Below are 25,257 nucleotides of genomic sequence, written 5' to 3' on the forward strand. Positions count from 1 at the left end.
TGCCCCACCTGTGATATGAAAGGTTTGCTTACACTGACAGGACTTGTTCCTTGACAAATCCTTGTACAAACCATTACAGCTTTTGTGGATGGACCTGCATCTTGAGCCATGGTATCATTATTTATTTTCCAGAGGCAGCCAAGAGTTATTAGATGTTGATTTAGACGGATATTCATCTGCCTTCTTCAGAGGTGTCTAAGATTGAACTTTAAAGTGTTTGGCCCCAGACACATGGATACATGCCAATACTATTTCTATCAGTAGTTGTGCAAGTAAAACATTAACATATGAATATTGTGACCATGATCTGCAGTTAACCCAAGGTTTTAATTACATGCTAATGTATTAAAATTTGGACTCGGCTTGAGAACAAAGAAAACCCAACTCACTAACATATGGTGGAAGTTTCTCTGTTCACCACTTCTGTTCCCTCCCTGGCACCCAAATAAAATGGTACCTGCCCTCTGCTTTGTTACAATGAAAGCCTGATACATCGTAGATAACGTGTTTCTTTCCTCTGGATTCTCCTTGCCTTTTTCCCACCAGCTACCTTTGTTAATATCGCTCTTCTGTAAGTAACACTTGCTGATGGACCAAGCAAGGATGACCTGGCTGGTCTGGTCAAACAATTTGTGTTTGCATCTCCTTGTATGCGGAACTGAGAAGCTGCTGCACCTCTCTCCTTAGGACTTGTCTGTCTCTTCTTTGAATCAGGGCTGAGTTTCATGTTTCCTTCTTGCCACTCTTGCTAAGCTTTCTTGGATCTCTGCTGTGATCTGGCCTGATATTTTTGTTGTTAATGATAGTCATGGAAATCACTTGTGATTTCCTTTGTGAACTTGACAGTTGATTAATTAAACTGGGGGGAGGTAAGTGACATGTGAGTGTGTGTAACATGTCTATGTCCTGTTTCACAGGGAAAGAGAATGATGGTGGAGCTTACAGTCCAATAATTTATAGTTTAAAATCATACTATATGGTGTTTGGATAGCTGAAAAATGCATTTGATAGTGTATTAAAACAGACGTGATACTGCAATACTGGAAGAACTTAAGGAGTTAAAGTCTGCATTTTGTTCCATATTTGCACAAGATGCCAGAGTAATTTATTCTTTGTGCATGATCTTTGGGTGTGAGTGTGACACAACCAGCACAGGTGTGTCCTGCCATTTGCTTGTTACCACTGGTTTATTTTGATTGCATCTCAGTAGCAGATTCAGAGGGAATACAATGTGTAGTGACTGAGCAAATTAAAGTAATTCCTGAGTGGAAGTATGACATTTGTTACATGAGGCTACCATACAGATTGCTGTTAGTGTACAGTGTACAGTGAGAAAGAACCCTAAGGAAAACTGAAGTGGGTAGAAGGTAAGCATTTGAAATATATTAAGCATCAACCATGGAGTACAAGTGCCTGTTACCTAAGGAGTCAAACTTGGTGAATGTCATGTTGGCTGTACGGAATGGGAGAAATGCAAACTAAGACACACTTCTGCTATGTGTGCAGCTCTGCTATGAAGTGCTTTCATCTGAGCTGTCAGCTGGCTGGCTGCAGTATTTGGTGCTGTTTATACAGCTCAGCCAGGGTGTCTTTATGAAACCAGTAGCACTGTGCAACCCAGGCAGCAGCAGCCAGTGGTTTGATGCCGCTCTTCTTATTTCACGTGAAGAGTGCATGTTGTACATCGCACTGGGGTGCTCATCCAAAGGCTGTTATGAAATAAGGGGTCAGGTTCCCACCTCTCTTACTTATTTGGGTAGTTTCAATGGAGCCACGTGGGTGTAAATGTGGTGTGATAGAGTCTGGGGCCTTTGGGGTGTGTCTGAGCCCCTGGGCTCAGAGCTGTCACGAACAGGTCAGCACTGCTGATCAGATGCTGTTTGTTTGACGGGAGCAGAGCAGTCATTTGGCTTTTCCTTCTAGTGGAAAGGGACTGAAAGTTATTCCTCACTCAAATGTCATCGGTCTTCTTTCCTTCCTGTACATCAGGTGGAAGTGTTGATGAATAAGACTAATCTTTCTTCACATAGCCAAAATAGTATTTTGCCTTTTTATTCTTCTGTTCTGTTTTTACCATTTCCAGACTTCTTTCTCTTGTTGCTGGCCAATTAGTTTTTCTCCTCACCGCCTTCTCTACCAAGATTCTCCTGTGCTCAGCAGTTCTTTGCTGCTGCATATCTGACCTACTTGTACACGGCTGCCTCCTCCCTCACTGGGTTTGTTACCGGCACAATACTTAGATTTTGTGTAGACCCTTTCTTCTGTTTGAATTCTCTGTGTGTTTCTATGTGTCTAAAATACCCTTCTGCTTAGAGTGTTTCAATACCTCAGTACTTTTCTGCAGAAATGCAAATTTGAATGTTGTTTCATCTACCTCTCTTCCTTCCTAGTTAGTCATAGCTGGATTCGGAGCTTTGCAACCCCAATGATCTGCCTGGACAAGCCTTTCACTCCATGCCGCCTTCCGCTTCTCCTCATGGGAAGAGACCATTATTTCTTCTCTGAAGCTTCTCTGTGGGTGCCTGTTTCCCTGGCTGAGCATTGGATTTTTCAGTCTGTGTGCCCCTGCCAGTCTTCCCTGGCTTCCAGCTGCAGTGTCTCTTCAGCAGACATCTTGTTTCTTAGGCTTGTCAGCTGATCTCTAACAAATCAGTAGCATATATTTATTTGTAAAATGTTACATGCTGGCATTGTTAAAAAGCCAAAAACAATGAAAAACCACAAAACTGAAACTCATTCAGTTATTATCTCTGTACCTGAGCATGAGCCAGGAGTCACACTCTTTGGGTCATTTGCTCATAAAATAATGGAGAACCTATTACTTTATTATCATATCATGTGATCTTCTAATCAAAGAATTCTTTTACTGTATTAATAGCAAAAAATAAATTGTTAATGTCAATTAAAAAAAGTTTAGTACCATTTTCACATGTATACTGATGGGTCAAAAGTAGGAGCTTGAGCACTTTTCTTTGGGCTTCTTTATCATCACTTCTTCTCATACCATGACTCTGCCCCAGTGATAAAGTTCTATAGTAATAGGTTGTGAAATGTAAGATAAATCAAAAAAGAATTTTTGAAAAGCACTTCATTCAGAAAAAGAAAATAAAGGTGACATAGTATGAATTTTGAGTGAGGTTCTTCAGAGAGGGAAAAATTCCTGGACTGCTGTGGAGAAGTACAAGAATGAAGCATCCACCAAATGAGTGAAGTTCACTTAAGGTGCAAAGTGGAAACATGTAAAAGGGGTTTTTAATTTTTTTTTTTTTTTTGGTGTGTGTGTGTATGTATGTATCAGCATGGTTTTGCCATGAACTGACTATTGGAATGATATTGTGGTTATAGTAGATTTAAAAAACAAACCCAAACATTTTAATAATTATTTTGGTTGATAATTCTGGAGTTGGTATGTTTTCTCAAAAAGGAGGCTTTTGACTACACAGGAAATCATCAAAAATTACTTCTATCTAGGAATTGAGAGCCCTTCTTGTTATAAGTAGCAACCAAAAAATACAGATTAAGGGATAGTAAAGGAAATACACATTTTCCAAACTGATTTACTCAATGAATTTAACAATAGCTTGAGTATAGTTAGTTTCACTTTTCCTGTATGTAGGCAGTTTCTCGAGGTGAGAAAAAACATCTGAAAAACCCCCCAACCACATGGTTTTAAGATTATAAAAACTGGTGCAGAGAGCTTGGAGTTATGAGTTACTACTTTTAAAGTCCTCTTTTAAAAACAAGGCTAGACTCCATATTGATGGAGTGCTTTTAAAGGCAGTGCCCTTTTAATCAGCAAACAGGTCCTCCGTGCATCAAATAATTAAAAATAGAGCAAAGTTTCTGAACAAGACGTCTGGCAGAAGCGTCTGTACTTCCATCTGTGCATGATTAGCAGAATGTTTCATGATATTTAAATAGCACAAGCTTTGCTCTCTTTTTTATTATTTGTTGTACTGAAGACCTGTTTGCTTGTTAAGTGGTCTTTTTTGAATAGTTGCTGGCAAGGAATCAGGAAAGTGTATGAAGACATCTTGTACACACTGCAAATGCCAAATTGTGTCCCTTTTTTCAGAGACAGTGCCCTTTTTTTTTTTTTTTTTTTTTTTTTTTAACTGGTGTTTTACCACATCCCTCACTTGTCGTTTAAATTTTCTCGAGAGCCAGTTAATTTCAGAGGGAGCTGAGCACGTATTTTCGGTGTCTGCCCAGGCACTGCAGTCTCGCTGCTCGGGGTCTCATTCTCAGGGCAGCGGCGCTCGGAGGCGCGTTGCCGTGTGAGTGCGCACCAGGGTGCACTTGCAGAGTACGTGTGTCGGCTCAGCTCTGCAGCTCCTGCCGGCGCTGCTGGGAGCCCTGCCTCTAATCTGCTGTGCACACTGCTCTGGAGCGTTACCCTTTCATGGGGACGTAATCAGCCAGGCAACAGCTTTCCAAGCGCTTTTGAGGCCTTAAGCTGCGACTCCTCCTTGCTGGCAGTCATTCAGCATCGGATTGTGTGCTCTTCGTCTCTGGCTAGCAGCACGGCGCTTTGCAGTTGTAGCCACTGGTTTCCCTCCATACTAGTAAAGATTTTGTGCGTGTGTTTTACAAAGACCTGTACAAGAAGGTATGGAATTAAAAGAAGCCGCTGTCTGGGTGCTGAGTGCATTGCTGTAGCTGGCTGAGGGCAGTTCTGTTACGTGCAATGCCCTGTTGTTGGGAGCCGGCAGGTTGGCAGGGAGCTGAGACACTCGGATAGGCTCAGAGGTCCTTTGTGGAGGGCCAGTATTCAGTCTTAGGACAATCTGTGGTCTTGGATGGGCATGGAAAACAAGAGCTTTTGTGGTGTGCGTAAGTGGTGTTTACTCTGTAGCTGGGCTTTTTGTTGTTGGGTTTTTCTTGTGTTTGAGAAAAGCTGTGTTGTGTGATGTGCGAGTACTGACCTGGGTCATCTCTTAACTTCAGCTAAAAACTTCAAAAGGAATTGTGGTTACTACTGAAAACAAAGCTGCTAACCTGTCAACATAATTGTATAAACTCTGAGTGTTTGCACCTTAGAAAAAACCACTGAAACACCTCGGCTGTGAAGAAAGAGCATGCTATAAGCCTCCACACAGAATTCACCTCACCTCACCTGGTTAGTGCTGTGTTACTGGTGTCCATTATGCTGCTTCTGGCCCAGGTTCTGCAGAGCACAGTGCTCAGCAGTCACAAAGCAAGTTCTCCTCAGCAGGTTGATATGGTGAAGTTGCTGAGTTTCAGGAGGGCAGTGGTAGGACTACTTGGCAAATACCTGTCCATTGCATCATTCAGCTTCTGGTCCAGGGAAGACTTGAAGATGAATGTGTATATACAGAGAAATACAGGAAGGGCAAGTGAAGGAACAAACATGTTTCACTGTAAAAACTGAGGGTAAGGTATGCCCATTCCTTCAGCTAAACCTCTCAACTAATGCATGAAGCAGTTGCAATCACATTTTACCCACATTGGTCTTAAAAACTGGTTCCCTCAATAATTGATTTCTTCAGAAATAAGAATTACTTCTAGAGCTGATTCTTGATCCATATGGTTTGGTGGGCCTCATATTAGCATCATTCCAGGAGCAGGAAGGAGAGAAAAGACTCGGATTCACTTTAGAAAGATTCATGAAGTTGTGTTGGTAGGTTGCTTAAACTAAGCCAAGGTTTGTGTTTTGCTCCTAGAATTTGTATTCCAAAAGTATTCCATAATGTTTTTCCAAAAAAAGTTTCAGCTTATCTTGTGAATGTGCATTAATTAACATGAGTAAAAATTTCATATTGTCCAACAGAATTTGTTTTTCTGTGTCTTCTGTCAGGCTCAAGGTGCTTCAACCACTTTAGAATAATGAGTTCAGTTATAATAGTGCTGAGGCTCTGTAGACAGCCATTTTTCTGAGTGCAAGATCAAATTCAAGAATGGTTTTTGTGATAGGAGTGGAAAGAATACCACTTGTGATGCTAGCATTACCCCTGGTATTTTTTCAAAAGCATTTGTGACAGGCTCCTTATTTTGGTAGACTAGATTTTGCTGTTTATTACTAAATTTATAATTCTCAATGCACTGTAAACAAAGCGAAGAAGAATTGCAGGGCACATATTCAGAAGCTGTTGTTCACACCTAGTTGTTGTATTTCTAGCTCTGATTATTTGACATCATGATATACTACATGAAAAATCTGGTAGCCCTTGATTTCCTGAAAGAAAACCAAAGCTTCCTTTGGTTCATAGCCCTGCAAAAGTACATTGTATCTAAGCAGGTAAGCTAGAATTCAGCCTAGGATGGTAGGATCCTGTTGATTTGTGTGAAAAATGATGGTTCTGTTAGTTGTCAGCAGGTCTCCAGAGGAGAGGGAGGGCCTTGTATCACTCAAAACCAATTCCTTTCGGCTGGCTGGAGAGAAGTATGGATAGCATCCAACATACAGCCATCTCCAAGTACAAAGATTATAATGGAGATGTTGATGACCAGTCAGTATTGATATATTAGGAAGTATTTACATAACTCAGAGTTGTTGACTACTGTAGAAATGTTGTTTTAGGCCCTGTTCCCACTGGCGTTCCTCCTGTTGACTTTTGGAGTGTTAGGATCAGACCCCTTTGGCTCAAATTTGGAGCAAATTAAGACTGAAAGAAGCATGCATGTTCTGCACTCACCCTCCACTTTTGGAGGGGAGAATGGAGGAAATAACTGACTTGTGCAATGGTACCAAAGTTCTTTATGGCATCATCAAGCCGTACACTGAAAATAAAGCTTTCCTTAAGCTATTTGAGATATTTCATTTTGATCTATGAAGTGTTCCCTGTTAATGGAAGGCTCAGTGTGGTTTTTAATGCTTTCCTTGTGAAGCTGTTCTTTGACAAGGAGAAAAATGTATCTAATTAACATGCACCTTTCTGTATGTGGATTATTATGCATTCATTATTTTAAGCTGGTGCTATTATATGAAAGTTTCTCCAGAACTTTGGCAACTTGGTAGAAAGGAGTGACAGTTCAGTGCATTCTCAGCTGTGCAGCTCTAAAATGTGTTGCTTTTGAAGACACCTACATGTTACAGTAAAAAATACCCTTTATAGCCAAAGATGCGTGACCACAATCTAGGTAATTACAAAAGAAAGAGATTCAACTAAGTACTGAAACAGGAAAAAAAAAGAGGCAAATTTTTTTTTTTTTTTTTTTTTTTGTGCAGTAGAAATGATGAAAGACACAATTACCGTTCTGTAAATATTAAAAAAAAAGCCCCCCCAACCTCACAAAGCTCAAGGGTTCATTATATGTAGAGTCACTATCAGTTGGGGGATGTATGTCTGAAATACTAAATACTGTAAATTTGACTGATATTCAGAGTTCTGTTGTACTCCAGAAAAATGTGTGGCTTTGCTAGAAACAGCAAGAGACAATTTGAGGAAATGCAGAAGTACCGCTAGAAAAGCTGAACACTACATTTCTATGTAAAATGCCATGTGACTAATATAAGTGCTGTTCTGTCCCAGATAGGGCTGCTGAAATTCTAAGCAGGTATCAAAAATTTACTGTGTCAAATTTCATAGATAATAATTGTTCTGAATGCTTTAAATAATACAGGAAATGTAGTGTGACAAATTTGACATTTGAGTATCAATATTGATACTGAAACAGTTCACCGCAAAGAATGCCAGGGCTGCAGGAGGAAGGACAGTATTTTGATCAGATAAAGACAGAAAAGTTATAAAGCCCTTCATATACACTGAAAAAAAGGCCTTGTGAAGACTGTGACAAAATTACCTTTCAGGATTAGACATTTTATATCCTGTTTTGGTAATATCTCTGCAGGGAAGGTTGGACGCAAAGAGATGTCTTTGCCATTTATGTCTTCCCTGTTCCTCCCCCACTTGCAGTTTGATGAAGACTATTTGAAATAAGGTTACGAGTACAGGGCTAGACAGCATTTTGGATTCACTTGTACAAACATGTGAGTGGATATGGGCTCAAGAAAAGACACATGGGCATGTATACTCTTAGGTGACCAGTCTCAAACTTGCTTGAGATGCACGGTAAGTTATCCTCTGTGAAGTTGAGATTTAGCAACAGGTTACTTTATTAAAGTGAGACCTTTCTTTTCTAAACATAAAATAGTGCTGGCAGTCCCTTTTTTTTAAACAGGCTAGCTTGCTTCCCCACGTGTGTGTGCACATGAGTGTGTGCACAGTCCCTTACTATAAATTTGTTATGGCTTGCTGGATTTTTGTCGTGAGTGGGGTGAGACCAGGAGAATATAGCCCTTCATGTACAAGTTTCAGCCTACTTACATGATGGAGCCCAAGGATTGTGTCCTCTTTGCATTCACCAAGTCCCTCAAAAAGGATACCAAATAAAGATGTAGACTGCTGGAAAGCTGATTATACTTTGCAAGCAAAAGAGGCCAGCCCAAGCCAAGCCCATGGAAAGAACAGGAATGTTTCTGTTCTGTTGCTCTCTGCAGTGCACTGCTGGTGTGGATGTGCCCCACTGTTGATAAATCTTAGTGGCTTTTGGCAGTTGTTGTTATATAGATGATTTGGTAAATCACTCAGCTGGTTGTGCTACTGATTGGTATGTTGCTTTCCAAAATTCCTTGCAAGTGGAGTATGTAGAGTACATTTTTGGCTTTGTACTAATAGTATAGGTTGCACCAGTTTGATTTTAGTTGTTTAGCTATATGCAAACTAGTTAAAGGCATTTTATTTTTTGAGACAGGAAGGAAAAGTTTGTCAGCCTCCCTTCTGAAAATGTTTTGGTAGCTGTGACCACTTTTTCCCTTCAGAAATATATCTTTTGCTTTCAGACTCTCTCATTTTCAGATGTGATTAATGGTAATTTTTATCTTTAGAATGCAAATGGAATTTTTAGCATACTTTTGCGCTGTATAATGCTTCTTTCTACACAAGCTGCTTACCTGCCAAATTAAATGCAGGTATGTATTTAAAAACCAACCAACCCAAACCAAAGTACTTTTACCTTCTGAAATATTTATATACTTGTAGTTGTAGGCGCCGCAACATATTCGTGTGGAAGTGGGACCATTCTGCTTTGCCAAGCTCCCTTTAGCTGTGTGTTGCCACTACAGGCAAGAGGAAATGTTGGTCAGTTTGCTGGAAAGATGGCAAAGCCTTTGTGTCTTAGTGGGGATAACCTATATGGGAACAACCCCTCTGAGGTACCTTTTGCAGGGGGCTGTTGGGGAATCACAGATCCCTGGCAGTTGTTGGCATTCCTGCAAAAAGGGTGGAACACGAGCACTTATATTAAGAAATGCAAATCCCTTGCTGCCATGTCCAAAGCAGGCAGACTTCTGACCCCTCGGTGATGCCAATGGCAGTTTAGCCTGCCCTGGTGAGTTCTTAAATTCGTTCGGCACAATCTCATTTTCACAAAGGAGACCTGGACTAAGACAGTAATGCTTTGGAGATCTTACCCTCCAGGGCTGTGCACTTTGTAGAGGTGGTTCACAGCATGTACAGAGGGAATAGAAAATGTTATCTTGGAAGCATCCCAGTGTGTTATTTTGAAGTCATTTTGCCCAGGCACAAATGCTGGTGATTGTATGGGAGCCTCTAGAGCTACAGAGTGGAAGGTGAACCTCCTACACCCTAGGTTAGGCTATAACTAGTAAATTACATTTTATTCTGTGGCCAGCTATTCACCTGACTATTCAGACCTCTGTTCTAAATAAAAACCAAGGAAATAAAGTACTTCTGAGACTCTGGCCTGTTGGGTTGCTGCTGCAGATGATCATACAGATCTATTTTACTGCCTGCTCCCCATGCCAAAATTTAGAAAAGTGTCTTGATTTTGAACTACCCAGAAACACAGCCCAAAATTGGAGTAATCCTACTGAAACAAATTACTTTTTTTACATCCTGTATTTTCTCTTTATTTTTTCTACTGTTTATCACAGTATCATCTACTTCTACTAACAGCAGTACAATAATAGGTAAAATTAATTAAAAAAAATACACAGTACAGTTGCTTAAAGGAACCTAGAAGTAAATTGTTATGATAGCATTTTCTGCTATCTGATTTACTGTCTGAACCTGCTTCCTTGATGTTAGGGCAAGTTAATGAAATTAGGATGATACCTTTAAAGAAATAAGAACAATAAAAAGCCCCCTAAACCCCAACAGTTGTATGTTTGAGCTGACCAACATATAAAATGTGACTGAAAAATTGTGACATAAGCCTAAACATCAGCGAATTGTCATGGTGAACGGAATAATCTTCCATGGAGCTGTGAGTGGCCAATGTGTTATTGTGCATTGGGGCCCTATTAATCCATAGATTGTTGACAGAGCATATGGTAGCTGCTCCAAAACATATCATATATAACATGCTTTTTGTACTGCTGTTTAAACTGCATTCTAATGTGTAACTGGGGATCTGGGTAGTCTTAAAAAGTCATTTTGCACTGTGGTATTTGCTAGCAATATGGTATATGGCAAGGATGTACAGTAGATACTCAAATTCAGTATGCTGCAGAATTTGTCAATTTGCATGTTAAAATACTTGTCATTTCTGGAAATACCCTGAGGTGTAACTGTCCACAACCTTCCTCTTCTAAATAATTGTTAAATATTTGCTTTCAAAGTCGAATCTTTGGCCATTTGGAGCATGAATTTCATACCTAGTGATTTTAAAGTCTCATAGTCAGGACTATGACCAAGAATTTTTTTTTTTTTTTTTTTTTACCACCATTTTTGATGTCCTGTTGATTAATATGTGTGAAGTTCCAAAGCCTGTGTACCTCAGTGCTGTGTCCCCTCGAGTGCAGTTCATTACCCTGCCTTTTGGAAAAATTAAAAATTGAGGAACAGCCAGGAAGAGATGCGGGCAGTACCAAAGAGCCTCATGTAGTTCAATCCAGAGATAATTTCTCCTGGCATCGCTTGGCTAAGGAGAGATAAATTGCTTGTGCCTCTGGTCAGAACTATGCAGTTACATGTGAACCCTTGGGACTAGGGTTTCAAACCTGGGAGATGTCCTTCCTGGGGGGACATTTTGGTGCCTCTGGGAAGGGATCATAGGCGTGCTGGGGCTCGTTCATCTCAGACTGCGAAAGCTAGGGCCTCACCTGCCTGTGTGCTGTTCAGGCACACACAGGGAACTGCCTGGGTGCAGGTGACAAGATTTTAATTCTTCCCGTCTGCCTCTGCAGCAGCTGCTCCTCATGGGTTTTTTTCTGCTGCTCTGTGCTGCTGCAGGGTCAGGTTTATCCTGACAGCATATGCTTGTGGGTGCTCCATGCTGTGAGTGCAGCTGAGGTATGGGGTCGAAAGAGGAATGAGGAATGTGGGGGCTGCCTGTGAACCTGCTCATCTTCTGCACAGTTTCAGGAGACTTGGAAAATAAGGCAGTTAATGGCTAAGCCTGAAGTTTGTTTAAATACAACTCAAATGTTGCATAATGTCTATTACCTAAATTTTTCTATCCTTTTGGAACGTTGCCCCTTATACAAGAGTGTTGCGCCGCGTGTGCATCAAGGTGGGAATGTTCCTGCAGGCTGCTGCAGCCCTCGCTGGAGGCTGTGAGCGGCAGAGTGTTGGTTTGCAGCGTAATGGTGGTTTTTAGTTGGTATTCTGTGGTGGCAGTAGTGACTGTGGTCTGTGAACCTGTTGACTCGGAGCCTGCCTCTGAAGAGCCAGGGACTCGGGCGAGCAAAGCTGACCGTCGGCTGGTGCAGTGGTTCTATGGCGGCCTTTGCTTTTATTGGGAAAACCTTAGGGGCCTTGCAAGTGGAAAAAGATTGAAAGCTTGCTTCGCTTTTCTGCAGGTGAAGAGAGATCATAAAAGTTATCTTTTTGGTATGCCAATTGTTTTTTAGAATATTAATTATACTGTTTCATTTTTATGCCACTTTCCTGTGTTGAGTCTGTTTTGAGTCAATTAGCATCTCTGTCTTTCTCTTTGACTATATGTGCAGTGGTTGATATCCAAAATTCTTTATTGATATAATTAAGTAGTTAAATGAGCTGACTTTGAAAACAAAATAGGATAGCTAAATGTATCTATATAAAAATTAATGTTTGACAGAGAGCATCTTTGATAAAGTTACCAAACATTCTGTAAGGATTGTTATAATTACGGCTGTTTTCAGAGAACTTGAAAGCCTTTGGGAAAACTCATTCTTTGGAGTAAAATGTTTTCTGCTTGTTTCTGTTATGAAAAGGAATAAAGTGTTACTGTTGGTACTTGTCAGAATCCATTCATTTCTCATACCTTGTAGTAAATAATAACACTTCGCTTCTTATTTTTGAGATACTGAAGCATGGAAGTGAAAAATGTAATTTCATTATTTAGATATAGGCAAATAATCCTCTTTTCCCCCCCTTTTCTTGCACTATTTCTGACTGCTCTTTAAAAATTCCACTGCACCCTTGGTAGATGGGCCTGGAACAGGAGAAACCATTCCTAAAAGTTTGGCCTGGTTCATATCTGAGCGTGCTGCATCTCTTGCTTCATTGTGAATCCACATCAACCCACTGGCATGATAACACGGACTGAGCTGCAGTCATCCATACCTTTGCTTCATCTTGAGCAGTCAGGCTGGCAAGAGAGTGGAAGATGCTCCTCAGCTGCAGGTTTGATGCTTAGGAAACTTGATTTGGGAGCAAATTCTTGCTCAGATGGGGACAGCCTTGCTCCTGTCCTGTGCCATGGGTGCTGTGGTGCAGGGTGACAGAGGAGGAGCAGCAGGCCATGCCAGGCTGGGTACCCCTAGCGTGGACCTTGCCTACACGTGGTTGCAGGGAGGGGCCAAATAGGGGGCTCTTCATGCTGCTGGGACTCCTGGAACCTTGCTGGAGTTCAACTGAACCGTATAATTAGTATCATTTTAGCTCACAGTCAGCTGTGATAGGTACCAGGAGGCTGCTTCTCTTTGCATAACTTATTAGAAAAGCTATTTTACTTTCCTACATGTATGCCTTATATGGAAGAAAAGGCGGCGTGGTTTTGTCAGGAGACTGCATGAACTCTATTTTCCAGTGTCACAACTAGCAACTGTGAAATCTGCATCAAAATGCTTGTATCAAGCATCCTTTAGGCCAGCTAGGGAACAGTACTGCTGGGTATGCAGGATGCTCATACCTGAGATCAGGGCAGATGCCTGCTCTGGTCCTCACTGGTGTCAAGGGAGTTAGTGGCTGAACTAGGGAAGCTGATCTGGGCAATCCTCCAGCCTGAAGGATGTGAGGCAGAAAAGGTTGGGAGGAACTGTAAATGATATGAGGAAAGCAGTAGGCTAGGAGAAGAAGAGTCCAATAAAATCGAGTAATAAAACACATTCATAAAACTGCAGGACCTGAAGTTTGAAACAGTAGCTCTACGCTTACATGCTTGGCACAACTTTCATTTCTGATTTGTCTGCTTCCTTCAGGCTTCCTCTTGCCAAAGAGGTGGTCTGTATGCTCACCGTCTGCAGCTGGAGAGTCCCTGGTCTGCTCATGCCAGTGCTGATAGAGGACCACGTGGAGATAAGAGCTTTCCCTGTAGCAGTCATTGCTCTTGGGTGGGTGTGCTTGCCTGGTTTTCCAGATCATAGACTTCAGGCAGTCAGGCATTAGAAATATTGTAGTCTATTAAATGTACTGTGGAACGTTTGGCTGCACTAACTGCTGCTTTTAATAGAGTTCAGATCTGACATTTTTGGGACTGAGAGGGTTTGGATGTAAACTTTGTTAAATTGGTTTTGAAAAAGGAAGTCCTTTCATGCTTTGAAGGGAAAAAAATATGAAGACAGAACTGCAAGTCTCTTCCTTAAATCAAAGTTTTCTGCCTGAAACGGGAACAGCTCAGCAGAACAGTTTAAGTAAACATGGCCATAACTGCTTATCTGAGACATTGGCATCCTCTCTTCTTACTGTGTTACATTTTTGTGGTATCCTGGCGTCTCTCAGTCACTGATGTGTTTGTTCTCACAGCACCTCCTTTGTAGGCATATACTTTTGTGTCCATTTGATAGCTGCCACCAAGATTTGAGGCTTTATCTGAAGAGCTGGCTCCAGGAGTGTACATTTTCTACACCTCTACAGATGAGATTTTGGAATTGCTGTCTGAACAGTCCTTCCTGCCTCCAGATCTGAATTTCTCTCTGTCTCTGTTGTGGCTTCTTTATTTATTAAGTAGGGGAAAAAACAGAGGCAACTGTTCCAGAGTCATCTCAAGTCAGTGTTCAGCCCAGGACAGGATAAAATCTAGGCCAGTGACGGCTGGTGTACAGTTGTAGCCTATGTGGGAGGTCAGTGAATGTAGTATAAATACTGGGAGATTCGCCGAAAATCACGTGTGGGTGAGAGTGCAAGGAATTAGATACCATACTCTAAAGCTGCTGCCTGATTGTGGGGTCGTGATTTTTGTCCTAGGTAGGAAAAAATGTACCATATTGCAAAAATGACTTATTGATACCTGACATTACAGCTTGGGTGGGCTTTGCCTGTGTGTGTTAAAATAATGTAGACCCACACTGGGTCTTTTATCCAGGAAGCATTGCTATAGGCAAGTAACTTCTGTGCACTTCACGTTCTTCCACTGTGCCATTGCTCAAAACTTCATTATTAAAATTAATTTTTAAGTTAATGCTTTGCTCTCAAGACCAACTTCTAAAGAAACAAATTTGTTTTAATTTGTTAAAATATGAACATGAACAACAAGAATATTGTTTTAGTTATAGAATGTAGGACTGTAATTTATTTGATAGGTCTAGTAAAGTAAAAATTTCAGTGATGTTTCATAGAGTACTTCTGTGTGTTCTATAACATCTTCTTCAAAGTAATGGAAGAATAAGAAATGAGAAGTAAGAGATGCTTTTTGGTTTTTCATGGGAATGAATGTGTCTGTACATTTTTGAGGCTCTAGTACATGTTCTTCCTCATTTGGGTTATGTTACACGGAATAAAATCAATTAAAAGAGAAAAAGAAGATTGTGCCTTTTGCTCAGTTTTGTTGTGATTTTGACAACAATGCATCAGGTCATGGGAAGTGATCTCAGACATATTTTTGGTTACTGGTTAAAACTTGGTATTTTGTCATGAAACAGTGTCCAAAGTTTTAAAACTAGTACACATGCAGAGGTAAGAATATTGCACTGCCAATGCCAGTCTAGTACATAAAGAGCTTCACAACTGTTTGGATCTGCTCTTCTTTCATAATGGGCTGCAACTTGTTTCCTAATGCTTGAAAGCATGTACACATCAAATAAATCTCTGGTATTTGGGCCATAGTGTACCAGCATTATGCAAAGGGAAGATTAACCACACTCAGTATTAAGCTATGATCCACTTCACTCTTGATTCCTCACCACACTAAATCAACCAAACCATCAAAGAACAGAATTAGTGGAAGGGTTCCTCAGACAATAGGTTTATTTTCACTTTTATTTGTATTATTGTTAAGAAAAGGGAAATCAGCAGAGCAAATCTGCCTGGGGCTCAGGGCATTATAAATTAATCAAAAGACATGAAGTGAACTTTTGGTGTGGAAAACCAGCACCAGATGCAAATGCTACGTAGCTGCATGATATGGTGTGTACGGTGTTGCTGCAACAGCTGAGAGCAACATGCCTGCTCTGACTGCTGCTGCGCTTAATAGATAGTCTTTAGCAGGCAGTATATTGTCAAATCTGACACAGAGTGAATTTGCAACATTGACTCAAAAGACTTTCTTAACATGAAGCATCTTTTATGCAAATCATTTTAGCTCTTTCCTGTTTTTACTCTGTTCTCTTTCAGTGAAAAGGTCAAGAAAAGCAGTAGCTCAGTGGCTGAATTTTTCTCAAGTGCTATACAGCAGGGAGAGTGGAGAAACCTCTTAAAGTGGTGTCTAATTCAGTAAGTTAAACTTTTTTTTTCTTCAGTTAATTAATTAATTGATTTTCTTCTTATTTTTAAAATCCTATGTATGAGAATAATTACAGTGACTTATAAGGTGTCCCAGGTGGGTGTGAAGCTCCTCATCCCCACCTTGGCTTTCCCTCTCCCCCAGGAGTAGTCTTTGCCAAATGAAACCTGGCAGCCCACTTTGGCAGATATGGAAGCGCACAGCTGTCTCAAACCCTACCATAACATGACTGTCCCTCTGCCCCAGCTGGGGCTGCTTGCTGCATTTCTGTTCAGAGATCTGCACTATCGAGTGCTCACCTCTTTCTTCAGCACTTGCTCTGCACGTGTGTGCGTGCACCCACACACTTCAGCAGTGCCCCCTCCTTTGTCTTTGTACTCGGAAAGCCATCCAGCTGCATTAAGGAGAGATTTTTCAGAGACCAAAATGGGAACTTTTAGGGTTTTCCCCCACAGCAATAGCATAGGTATATTTGATGTTGCTACCACTATCACTACAAGAAATAAAAGAGAGAGGACTGTACTAATTTTCTTTACAGTAACAGATAGGGAACACTCAGAAGATTTTCTTTAATGTAGCTAGAGGTTCAGTTAGTGCTGCTGCCTTACGTTGATTCCAATAGAAGGTCAGAGCCATAAAAAGTTTAGTGCTGAATATTCAAATTTAATTTGTAGCATCAATTTAGGATGGCTTATAAGTTTAACTAGCCTTAAGGGTGCTAAGTACTTCCAGCTGAGGCCAGAAGGACTTTCAGCTGGTCACCAGTTCTTGTGATTTGGCCTGATGCTACTTACTATCATTTTCTTGCACACTTGATATTTCTGCATTTTTTTGCAGGCATGAGTTTCTTTGCTCACATCTTTTATGCCTCATTTGCTAACTCTTCTGTTCTGGAAAATTGGCAGGATGACAGCAAGCAACTCCCTCATCCTTTTGTGTTAGGACTAATCCTCAGGTTTCTTTCTGATGTGTCTCCAGAAATATGTATTCAGCTGAGGCCGAATGCTGATTTGATTTGTAATACGAAAAGTGCAGATCACTTTCTGTCTCTTAAAAGAAAAAAAAAATCATGATACATGTGAAGTTTCAGAGCTTTAAACTCAGTCACATAAAATATGTTTCTAAAATACAGATGTACTTTGACACATGCCAAAGTACTTTGCTGAATCTGGATGTTTGTCTTAGTTTGTCAAGTTAAACTTGGAACTTTACAATTAACAATTAGATGACTGATCACTTAACAGGTTATGGTATTTTAGGGCTCTGAATTGTGCTTTGGCATGACAGATTTTTATTTTGATTTCAGATTATATGGCTTGTTTTTACTTTTTTTTTGCTTACCATATGATTTAATTAAAGTTTTATTGCAGTGATTGGCAGTTGCTTTATTTGATACCTGTTTATAGACATTTATTCATTACTTTTTCAGTGTACTGATATTTGTCAGAAGAGAATGGTATTATTTCTTTTGTCAATGAAAATGAGGCTATAAATTACTGTAATTTTGGGATTTGTTTCTGGTATGAGCAAACAGTATTCCCTTGGCGAGTTCTCTGCTGTGGAAAACTAGGTTATGCATAATATATTTTAGAAAAGACCTGTATTCCTCTGAAGAGGAATGGCATTGTGCAACTCCTGGAAACAGAGAAGAACCTAAATGTATGTATAGTCTTATTCAAAGTGTGGAAGCATCTGCAGTGTCGTTCCTCCTTGTTCACAGGGGGGACTGGAAATGATTGTTTTGGGGTTCTACTTAAGATTTTATTTATTTTTCTAACCCTTTTTTTTTGTGGGACACGGGTTGAAGGGTTCAGCTCTGACCACCTGCGTGCAGTCACCTGCCAGGCTCTTCCCAGAGCTGCCCTGCACCTGCCACTGGTGCAGGTGCGTTAGGTGCCAGGGTGACGATACCCACAGTCACCAAAGATCAAACAAAAGTCACCCAGATGTGTGGCTTTGTATTTTACTGACAAGTACAAAAGGATTTTGCAAAATTACAACTTGAGTAAGCTGTGGGAGTAGGGAGGATATGATGTATTCTTCCCTGCTAAAATCATTGTGTTAACACTCTTGGCACCGTCGCTGAACTGCACAGTAACTTGTGGTGCACACTTTAAAAACGCACCCATCAGCACACACTGTTTAATTCTATGTTCTGTTACGCAACAGAGCGCGATTGCCTCAGTGAAGCACATCTGCATTGCGAGAGTAAACTCTCCTGGGAAGCAAGTGCATCTTCCACAGAAGTAGGAGTGAGACGTGGGTTGGGCATTGCTATTTTGGCAAGCAGAGGCAGCCAGTGTTGGAAAGCTGCCTCACCTTTCACTTTCCATGGAACTTACCCTTTCTCCCTGTTTCAGGCACCAGTCTCTGCCACTTGCTTCTCCTAGTGGTGGCATGGGGCTGGGGATGTTGTCAGTGGTTGATTAAAGCACGTATCAGGGTTTTGGGAACCATGGTCTTTGCTATCTGTCTGGTTTGTTTGTGATCCTTGAGCAGAATAGGCTGTTAGGGAGCAGTAAAGAAAGCAATTTGGAAAAAACATCTGGAAGAGCTAAGAAAACATTTTGTTTTTACTAAAAAAAGCCAGACAAAACCACACCTGTGTGATAGTATCTTCTTTAACTGCTAAGTCGGCAGCAGTTGATGGAAGGCATAAAATTCCTGTAATTTTTATATTGTGTTTCAGTTCGTTTCTTCCAAGTCTCTCCTTTGCTGGAAGCAAAGTGAAGCTCCTGCTGTCTCAGTTCTGCTGAAATTCTTCCTGTCATCCTAAGCTTGGTTATCAACCCTCGTTTTTCTCCTATCAGCATGCATTACATTTTTATGGCAGTGTTTAGCAAAGACTTTCCAACAGTGCCTATGACAGTGTAATTGGACCCCTCTGTCTCACTGAAATTACTCCCTCTTTAATGGGGGGCTCTGGCTGCTTTCTAACACAGCTTTCTTTGAGGCAGGCTGGATATCTCGTTAGCTGGTCTGTAATGTAGGTGCACAGCATTTCACCAGGCACTAGTCAAAGTAGTTACTCACGGTTTGCTGTTAAACTGCAAGACTGGAGTGAGTGAGATTCCCCAGGGGTCTGTCCTGGCTTTGGTAATACTCACTGTTTTCATTATTGAAATGATTGATGGAGCGGAGAGAGCTGTTGTTAAATTTACATAGGATAAGAAGTGTGAAGGTGGGCTGCAGGCTCCTTGGAAGGCAGGATTAAAGTTTTGAGCTGCCCTGGCTAACAGGAGGAATAGTCTGGGAAAAAAACCTGAAAAACAGCCAGGATACAAACACGGAAGTGCCAGCTGCATGAGAAAGAATGGGGCTGACTCAGTAGTGGTTCTACAGAAGAAGGTCTGTGAGCTGGTGTCGGGCTGTGTTGGAGTAGCAGTTTGGCCTGGTTTGGTTGAATAGGGTGGTAAAAAAATCACAGCTGTTCCCAGACCAGCAGAGAAAACCAGTCTGTGACATGTCCCTCTCTCTTCTCCCCTGGCACCTAGGCTGCCAGTGCTCTGCTGAGGGGGCAGCTTTTCTTTTGATCCCCTGCCCGCTTCACTTCTGACTCTGAAGCTGGTGACTATCCCTCTAGGGAAGTGACCCAGCTCAAATCCTCCCAGACCATGTGCACAGGACAGCGCATCTGAGAGGGAAAGGGGTTGCAGACCTGAGACCATAGCTGTCGTACAGTCATACAAGGAACCAGGCTTCCCCACCCATGTTCCTCAAAAAAGCGCTGTTTTAGGGTGTGTAAAGAAAAGGCACAAAATAACCCCTCCGCTCCATTCAGTGTTTGAAATGGATTAACATCTAGTTTGGGGCAACACAGTCAAGAGCCAGCTGGATGGTGTCCAGGGAGAAGGCAGGAAAAACAATGAAAGATTTGGAAAACATGACCTGGGAAAGAAGATGAAAGAATGGGGATTGTTTAGTCTACAAGGGACAAGGCCAGTAACAGACATGATAGTAGTGTTCAAGTATGTGGAAGGTTCCTACAGGGAGGAGGGGAATAAACTGTCATGCCTGACTGTTTGGGGTTAGGTCTAAAAGAAATGGGCGCAATATGAAGGTGGCAATACTTAGGTAAACATTTAAGAAAGCTTTGAAATTATAAGGGTATTTTGGTCCTGCAGTTATTTGCCTTTGAGAAAGCTGTGAAGCATCATCACTGGAGATTTTTATAAAACAGACAAACCTCCTACGGGAATATTTTGGGCATTGCTTTGGGAAAGGAGGTGGAATACATGCTTCTGGAGGTCGTTTCCCAGGAAATAATGAAGGTTGTTTTTTTTTTTTTTTTTTTTTTTTTTTTTTTTTTTTTTTTTTTTTTTTTTTTTTATTCTGCAAACTTTGGTGATTAGGTAATCTAATAACCCAGCAGACAACTCAAGAGATAGTAGCAATTCATTATTGCAACGTACCAGTGGTAAATAGACAGCTGATTTATGCGCAAAGCCCAGTGATGATGATACCCTTCTGCTCTCTGTTCTAGTTTAAAAAAAAAATCTGAGTAAGCTAATTTTACTGGAGCGTTTCAAAAGGCTGTTCCTGTAAATATCTTACTTTATACAGAAACAGAGGAAGTGATGTTGGTTGACTTTGCTTATTGAAATATTGTGCAAACGCTATCAGTAGCTGTTATTGATTGTACATAGCATGGCCATAGTGAAGCCAGCAGTACTCTGTGAGGCACGGGAGTTAAACTGGAGCAAGATGTTGTGTTTTCAGTCTTGATGTTGGTGTGCTTGTGTGCTTCTTTTATGTGGAATAGGGAGCAGGCCCAGAAGAACTAAGCTTTAATTACCTTACTGCTATCTATACAGGAGTTACTCTCGGTTGTCTTGTTACATTAAGTGCCTTGAGAAATGCCCTGTGGTGTCCCCATAGGAAAGAAGAAATTTTTTTCTACACTGAAGGGTCCCTTCTATGTCTTTGAAAGTTCCTGCAGTCCCCTAAAGTCTTTCACCTCCATTTCTGCTATAGAACAAAAATGTACTTTTCTTTTTGAAACACAGTTTCCCCTGTTCTTGTCGCTATGCTTGACAGGGAAGAGAAGGTCTCATGTGGTGCTATGATGCATGAGAATAAGCTGGGTGATGGAGTTGCTACAGGACACCTGTAGGAGAGTTCCCCTCATTGGGAGGGCCAGTTTGCCTCCAGGTAAGAGCAGCCAGGCTCTTTGTGTCCTGCTCAGTGCAACCTCTGGCTTGACAGTCCTGAGGGATGTTTTGTCACCTTCATCCTGGGCCCAGGAGCACTGGCAGAGGATGATGCAGACTCACCATGAGCCCAGCATGGATTTAGCAAGGCTTATTGTAATCCTGGCAAGTATCCACACTAACCCCGAGCAGTCAGACATCACTGTGCGTTCATGTCCCTGGCTCTGCAGCTCTGGCCTCGCAGTGCTGTGTGTAGGCCAAGAGACCTGCTGCTGAGCCACTCCTGGTGCTCCTGCACCTCGAAGACTTGCCCTGAGCACTCAAGAATTGCTGCTCATTACCTCTTTGCAAGAGTTTCCTCTTCCTAGTTGGCTGTGATACAGGTTTGTGTCCTGATTGAGCTTGATAACAAAATGAGGACACGTATTCACACGTGCACATATGTGCGTATATTTTAGTCTCTTGCCTTTTAAAATATGGAATAGTAGTGTGCTCTTGTCTCTGTATCTGCTTTGCATCAGAAAACTAACGTTCTTCATGATCGTGAGTGTTCCATCTCATGAGAAATAAATCAGCACTGCTCTTCCTGTGGAGGTTCTTCGGGGGATTTAAATTGCTGATTTCAATTGTGACTAAAATCAGCAATCAGGAGAACTTAACAGAAATTATCAGCTTCTAAATGTTGCTTTGCATTTACTCTTTTTAGTTACAGTCCTTAAAGAAGTGAATGCTTTCAATACTTGAATTAAATTCATATATATATTTTTAAACTTGTAGGACATTGTATTTCTACAGATGTTCTACCACTGATGTGCTCCAACATAGATTTCTGTGGGCCTCTAATTTTTCTATTATTTTTTAAAAAGCAGTGGTGTGCTTTCTGTTCACTGTTGACTAGATTTTTCATGTGACTTGTATCAGGCTGTATTCACATTAAAATAAATGTTCAGCAAAAATGCCCAAAAAGGAGATTCTGAAACATTTCTGTCATGCAACTAAATGCTTCCTTAAAATAGGAGGGGAGAAGAGAAAAAAAAATTCAACTTGTTTTGCATTAAAATTAAGATAATATTTAAAAAGAACAGTTCATCGTAGTTAAATCACATTTGGTTTTTTGGTCACAGTATCTTAGATAAGAGTTTTGGGAATCATAGATCTTGAACTCTTGCATATCACTTCTGTTAAGAATTTTTTTAAACTCCTATTTCCTCACATCTACAACTTCCAGCTTTTTTCTTTTGTTTGAACCAGCTATATAGCTCAGCCTGCTAAATACACTGATATGACAGATACCCAGCAGAAAACTGCTGCTGCAAGCTGCTGCAGGCTGTTTGGCATGCCTGGTTTAAGAAGTGGAGTCAGTACCTGATAGCAGTTTTGAGGTTTGATTTTCTTTGTGACTTCAGCAGGAAACACAACCTTCTCTAAATGTTGCTCAAACAACAACCCTGAATTTGAACATTTGCAGTAGAAATGACATTTGAATGTAACATATATTGTCATAACCTAGTTTAGAATATGCCTTATTTAAGAGCATGAGAAAGAAATCCCTTGATATATATTAGCCTGTATATAGAAGGTGGTGACCCATCTCCACAGTGTCCAGAGGAGAAGAAGAAGAGTCGTGTAGCAGACTGAGGAGAGGAACAGAGTTTGAGGCTTTGCTGTTGTGTTCGCAGTCATGTTCTTGGATCTTGCCAAGGTGGTGCTTTCGGATTCTTCCAGCTGTAAATGAGGAACTGAGACTGAGGACTGTTGAGAGATTTTAGGAATAAAGTTAGTAATTTTGTTTTCTGATACACCACATAATCTCTTCCAGGAAAAGGCAGTGATGGCTCTTGGTCCCATGGGCAGCAGCAAGCTCAAGGCACATAATGGATCAAGTATGATAACACTGATCACTTGTGGAGTCTGTCAGTTTTCTTCTCAGAAAGCTTTGCAAACACGAACTGGAAGGAAAGATACTGGAAAAACTAATTTTCTTTCTCTAGTGTGTATAGACAAGACAGTTCTTGGAAACTGGGGAAGGAATGAATGATGTGGTGCTGAGATAAATCTTCAGAGATGGGCATGGGTGGAGTAATGGGTGATGGCCCCTCTTCCATCTCTCTTAGCCACACCTGTGGCTGCACACTCTTTCTGGCATTGCTCCTGGCCAGTTCATGCGTGGGAAGAAGTTGCTGCTCCTGGCATGGACTGTGCTGGTTAACTCTTTATATCGTAAGCTTTGTGCTCCCTCACTTGGACTCATCCCTTCTCCTCTCCTAGCTTGATTCCTATTCACAGCTGCCTCTGATGCAGGGTGTCACCCTTGCCTGTGTCTTGGAGTTCAGCTTAAAGGGATGAGTGCATCTGATGGGTCCTTTTGAAAGGTGATGCTCAAAAGTGTGTGTATTGCCAGGGGCTATGGCTGGGAGATGAGGAACCTTTTTTGCAGGACTGTCAGTCATGGTTTGTCATCCATTTGTCACTGTTTATCAGTTTCTGCACTGGGGGCCTGAGAGCCCTGTGGTGGGAGTTACATAGGTGCAGCACTGTCTCCAGACTGAGGTCAAGGGGGTCCTCCCTGAGTCTGCATCTGAGTTCTGATCACAGCTTGTCACTATTTGTGTTCAGGTCAGTCGACACTGTTGACTGTGGACACATGTCCACATGCAAATTGCACAGTGATTTCAGGAATCATCTGCAGAAGAAATAGAAGCACTTACATCATGCGTTCAAAGAAAATCAGTAAGTGTGAAACCCAGCAGTAAAATGAGCATGAGGGTGTTTCTGCATGGCCAAAACCCTTCAAGGAGTAATGGAGGTTAGACTGGGGGAAAAATTGTGCATCAGCTTCCATGAATCCTCACATTTGTCCTTTGGGAGGTGTTTTTTTGTTTGTTTTTTAAAACAGCTTGCTAGTGGATGCTGTAATCAGGAGTATGTTTGTTTGTAGACTTACAGGAGGAAGGCGAACACAGCAATTTGTGGTTGCAGACTGATTCAGTGGCTGCTACAGCCTGCGAATGGTGGGCAGGGTGGATTCTAGGAGCACAGACACTTAACTGCAGGCAGCTGAGGGGGACCGTCTGTGAGTGAGTAACAAAAGGAGTTCAACTGCACGAAGGCCAGAAAATATCAGCTAATGAAGCCTCCAAGATAAGATTTAAACTGACAGGAAATGAAAACTAACTACTGTTTTTCATACAGGCTGACCACCCTCCCCCTTTACTAACGTTCCTGATGACTGTAGGGGAGCAGTTCCTCTACCTACTTCTTGGAATATACACACTTGGGTTAGAAAAGTGCATGACCAAAGTGCAGAGCCAAACTCTGCCATCTGTGGAGCTGTAATGAGCCTTGGCTCTCAGTCCAGCTTTATTTTAGACAAGCCCTTGCTGTCCTTATCTCCATAAAGCTGCATTTGAGGGCAAGGACTTGTGTAAAGAAGGAAAGTACAACACTTTCCTGTCTCTCTCTCTGCCTGTAATCTGTTACAACAGATCTGTTGCTGTGCAGAGTGTTTTAGGCTCAGCAACTGCTCTTCCTTGGCATACCTGTCAAATTTTGAAATCCATAAATACGGATGTTTGGAGCAGGGGGAATAGACGCACCTTCTAACTCCATTGAAATGCTTGGACATAACAAACTTATTTTGGCAGGACAGATTGGGGAAAACAAACTCTATCTCTGTTTCTATATAGATTGCTAAAATATAGGGACTATCCCAGATAAAACAGCTGGTGTGTCTATGTGGCTAAAGGAGATTTCCTTAGATTTATGCTAGTCATGCTATGAGCTGCACTAAAAGAAAATCAAACAAGTCGTGTTTCATACCCTTTAGCTGCAGACCTTTGCCAAAGTTTGTTTCTTAGAAATTAGATGAACCTGATGAAGCAGGATCTTGTGTCTAAAAATAGAGCATTTTACTTTCCATCTTGCCCCTTACAGGCAGGGTATAATTTTACCTCATCCAAGAAGCGAGATGAAAGGTGATTGGAGCTTTGCCTTACGTCTCTATCCTCATCTGAGCTTGTGACAGAGGACCTTCATCTTTCCTGACCAGGTTCAAAAGTGGAGGGATCCTGACAGTGAGGAACCACCGTTGCAGGTTGTTTATGTGGCCAGGGCAGTATTTGCATTTTTGCAGGTAATGTGGCCTTGCATATGACCGTATGGCTTCTGCTACCCAAGAACATAGGGCTAAACGTTCTGCTCTTGCAGCAAAACAGGGTTTGCAACCCTGAAAAAACAAGATGCAGCTTTAAACCTGAGT

The 25,257-nt window shown here is 41.4% G+C and overlaps 1 protein-coding gene across 30 annotated transcripts in view; it reads left to right on the forward strand.

Annotated features, from left to right (window-relative positions):
* The window catches only part of ATXN1 (ataxin 1), a 257,325-nt gene that overhangs the window by 48,221 nt on the left and 183,847 nt on the right, over nt 1–25,257 (forward strand). For 26 of the 30 annotated variants that reach the window (XM_040073518.1, XM_040071661.1, XM_058419630.1 and 23 more), the window contains one exon: nt 15,741–15,839. The exons of 1 other annotated variant lie outside the window; for it this stretch is intronic. The gene's annotated coding sequence lies outside the window, so the exon portion shown is untranslated. Of the gene's footprint in view, nt 1–2,390; nt 3,260–15,740; nt 15,840–25,257 lie in introns of those variants that run through there. 3 more of the 30 variants (XR_005702254.2, XR_005702305.2, XR_005702269.2) reach the window with 3 other exon arrangements.

Source organism: Hirundo rustica, chromosome 1 (assembly GCF_015227805.2).
Source record: "Hirundo rustica isolate bHirRus1 chromosome 1, bHirRus1.pri.v3, whole genome shotgun sequence".
Lineage (NCBI taxonomy): Eukaryota > Metazoa > Chordata > Aves > Passeriformes > Hirundinidae > Hirundo > Hirundo rustica.